This window comes from Cricetulus griseus, chromosome 4 (genome assembly GCF_003668045.3).
Source record: "Cricetulus griseus strain 17A/GY chromosome 4, alternate assembly CriGri-PICRH-1.0, whole genome shotgun sequence".
NCBI classification, from domain to species: domain Eukaryota; kingdom Metazoa; phylum Chordata; class Mammalia; order Rodentia; family Cricetidae; genus Cricetulus; species Cricetulus griseus.
In genome coordinates, this window is record NC_048597.1 from 28,411,804 (window position 1) to 28,415,995 (window position 4,192).

The following is a 4,192-nucleotide window of genomic DNA, read 5'->3' on the forward strand; positions in this document are numbered from 1 at the left end:
TCTTGTCCCATTACAGGTTAACTCAATTTTAACTCTTTTAACATGCATGTCTGTTTGTGTATGTGTGTATTTGTATGTATACATACATGGAAGTTTCTAGAATGGCAGTTTCCATATGACTTTTCAAAAGTCATTTGATCCCTTACCATATCCCCCCTCCATCCTGCCCTCCTATCCCTACCCCCAATAAACTATTGATATTTTGTAAGACAGTTCAGATCTAATTACAACCAGAACTTTTTATGGTAAATCTATTTAGCCTATGTGTTTCCTTAAAAAATGAAATGTACTCTAGAAATATTTTTAATTTATGCTGTTGTGATGTATCCTCTATTGATTTTCCAGTATGCATGTATCTATTAGGAACAGATTCCATAGTAAGAATCATAAATCCAATTTGTAATGATGTACCGTAAGCAAGACCTGTTTTCTCACATGCTAACTGTACACCTAGAAATGACTGTGGTTCACTCAGCTGAAATAAAATATCATCAGGGAATTGCTTCTTATCCTTTCCACTACGCCGTCTTTAGCACATTAATTTACCTTATAAATACTAGGTTAAGATAACAATTTGTGGCGACTCCGGGCGGGTGGGCACTACCTGCCTCCCTCACTGCGGGTGGCTGCAACATTGGGAGCCTCCTCCCCGACTTTCGTCACCCCTGCTTCTCTCCCCCGTGGGCATGACTCCATAACTGGCATTGTGCATCCCAGTTGTGAGTGGTGGAAACCTCCCTGGGTGCTCAGATGTAGAAGCCAATGGCGTTTCCTCTCCAGCGTGGCAGTGACAGAGTCCCGCTGATGACTCCTTAAAAAATACATGAGCAGAGTGTTAAACTTTCAGGCATTAAAAAAGACTTTGAGAAGCTTTATGAAACTGTACCTCAGCTTGTCAATGTGTTCAAAATTAAGGACAAAATTGGAGAAGGCACCTTCAGCTCTGTTTATTTGTCCACAGCACAGCTGCAAGTAGGACATGAAGAGAAGATTGCACTGAAACACTTAATTCCAACAAGCCACCCTGTAAGAATAACAGCAGAGCTCCAGTTTCTGACGGTTTGGGGGGGAGGGGCAAGACAATGTCATGGGAGTTAAGTACTGCTTCCGGAAGAACGACCATGTGTTTATTGCCATGCTTTATGTGGAACATGAGTCGTTTTTGAACATTTTGAATTCTCTTTCCTTCCAACAAGTATGGCAGTATATGTTTAATCTCTTCATAGCTCTGAAACGGATTCATCAGTTTGGTGTTGTTCACCATGATGTGAAGCCCAGCAGTATTTTATACAATAGACCCCTGAAAAAGTATGCCTCAGTGGACTTTGGTTTGGCCCAAGGAACCCATGACACAAAAATAGAACTGTTGGGAGCCAAATCTCAGGGCTGGGCATGAGATCCTAGACCATTCTTGGCCGGCCACATAGTTGTATATTAACCTTTACATAGCAGCTCCTTAGAACCTCATGACCCAGTCCTCCACCCACAGGCTCAGTCACCTAGGCAACCCTTCCTGGACCTCTTACTCATGAACTCCTTACCCTGCCAAACATCCTCTTGTGGCTTCCTAATATCCTGCCTACACTAACACCTGGTGCACAAACAACCCATTCTGCCCCTCCCCATATCCTGCTCTGCCGACTATATAAGCTAGCCTGAGAAAAGTAAAGTTTGCCACTTGATCAGAATCCTGTCTTGTGGTCATTCTTTCTGTGCCTCTTGTCCCCATTTCCTATCCCTGACGCTCTTGCCCTAGGTTGAAGCCCTGCATGTTGAGACACAGAACTTTTCACGTTTGTCCAGTCTGAGGCTCAGCAGGAAGATTGCTCACGAAGCAAGTACCATGGAGTCACTGGACACAAGGGCTCACTGAGTCACCCAACACCTAAAAATCTGGATCAGCAGTGTGCTGCAAAACTTCTGTCAAAAGATCTGTGCCAGTACACAAATTCACATTAAGCAAGGGAAAGATGCAAAGGAGGGATCTGTAGGCCTTTCTGTCCAGCACTCTGTTTTTGGAGAAAGAAATTTCGATATACACAGCTCCATTTCACATGAGAGTCCTGCAGAGAAACTCATAGAGCTGTCAAAGCCTGTGGACATAATCTCAAGAAAGCCAGTAACAAAAAAGACGGCCGTGTCAACAAAAGCTGTGGCTAGTGTGACCATGTCTACAAAACCTGTGGCTAGAGAGATGAGGAAAACCACCAGTCCTTGCCCTGCTGTCCTGACCTGTAACAGCCGGTTGTCCCTCGGGCAGACACACCAGTATTCAGAGCACCAGAGGTCCTGACAAAGTGTCCTAACCAAACCACAGCCATTGACATGTGGTCTGCAGGTGTTATACTCCTCTCCCTGCTCAGTGGGTAGTACCCATTTTACAAGGCCAGCAATGACTTAACTGCTCTGGCTCAAATCATGACAATTAGAGCATCCAGGGAAACCATCCAGGCGGCTAAAGCTTTTGGCAAATCAGTTTTGTGTAGCAATGAAGTCCCAGCACAAAACCTGAGGAAACTGTATGAGAGACTAAGGGGTCTAGACCCCACCACTCCCAATTTAGCAGTTGATCAACCAGGCTGTGCCTCTCTAGAGAACTCTGACCATAAAGCTTCTTCCCGAAGACAGACACCTCCAGCATAGCATTCAGAGATTCCTTGTGTAAAGGGGACAGCGATAACTGTGGGAGTCGTCCCAGGGAGTGCACTACCAACTTGTAAGGCTGGGACTCGGTACCAGATGAAGCCTATGACCTGCTTGACAAACTTCTGGATCTAAACCCAGCTTCGAGGATAACAGCAGAGGCAGCCTTATTGCATCCATTCTTTAAAGATACGAGGTCCTGAGGTGATTTTTCATTTACCATCAATGAAATTGTGTGTTGTGAGGTACCGTAGATAATCACAGGTTCTTGTTTGCATCCATATCCAGGGAAGGATGACTAACTTATTTTTAAAGTTACAATATTTGCTCTGATGTCAGATTGTAAGCAGATGGGAAATTATTCAATATCCAGGGGGGAGGCCTCTATGTGATCTTAGAGTTAAACCACCAAGTAAAGTCAGATCTTTAGTTCCCTAGTTTTCTCTGCTTCTGGAGCAGCCTTAACCTGATGCACAGGTTCAAGGAACAGGTCATAAAGTTCACAGCTATGACAGGGAGTCAAAGAGTGAAAAAGACTGTTTCCAGATGTGTGTGGTCTACACTTCGTGTGCATGGGGAACTGGCTCTTGGTGGTGTACAGGAGAGACAGTGATCGTTCCTATAGGTGTGCATATAAACACAAACAATTACTGCAGGGATGGAGGGGAAATGACACCACTCAATATAGACATTTCCTGCAAGTTACACGGTGCTGACTGCAGAGTGTCTGGTTCTTCATTAGGTGTATTCATTTATATTGGGAACCTAATAATGTGCAGATTGTTGATGAGGCAGAAGTCTTTTTCTCATACAGCTATTTTGTCACACCATCTTAGTTTATTTAATTAGGTTAAGGAAAGGTGAGGGTACAACTGGGAACATTACTGGGTTTTTGTCTGCCAGGAGCACCCAGACTTGTGCATTTCTGACCTAAGTTGACCTTGTTCAGAAAGGAATGGTTACTGCAGTCTCAGGTGGATTGGGAGGAAAGATAATGACGTAGACAAAGTAGCAAAGGTCTTGCACGGCAATCTGTGCATTTTTTACATTTTGAACTGCCCTGTGTCTGTGACAGCATGCCAGGCTTTCCAGGGGTCAGGAGAATAGACTTCCTGAAGACTTCCTTTCATATAATCACAGGTCATCAGTATATTCACTTTCCTGTTTTGAACACTGATATATCAATGTGTGTACACACTTTGTATTATGCTATATTTTTTAAGCTTGAATGTATTAGGGATGTGTATTTAATAATAAACGTTTCCTTTCAGGAAAAAAAATGATAACAATTTGTCTGTGGGTATTCTTCCTGCTTTAGATGAAAAAAAAAAAAACAGAATGCAGAATATTGGCCACCACTGGTCCCTGGTTAAGAAGCAAAACTCCTGTATAAATGACAATGCATTTAGATCTTATTGGTCATCATGAGCAACAAGAAAGACTACAAGAGCAAAGAACAGAAATCTAGTACTGATTAAGGCACACATAATTATTGGCAGAATCCGTGCCCATGTTCACTGCAAACAAAGTAAGAATTAAATAATGAGAA

At 43.1% G+C, this 4,192-nt stretch overlaps 1 pseudogene; it reads left to right on the forward strand.

Moving 5' to 3' along the window:
* The first annotated feature begins 750 nt into the window (after positions 1-750).
* On the forward strand, positions 751-2,846 carry LOC100770121 (annotated as a pseudogene).
* Positions 2,847-4,192: the final 1,346 nt, after the last annotated feature.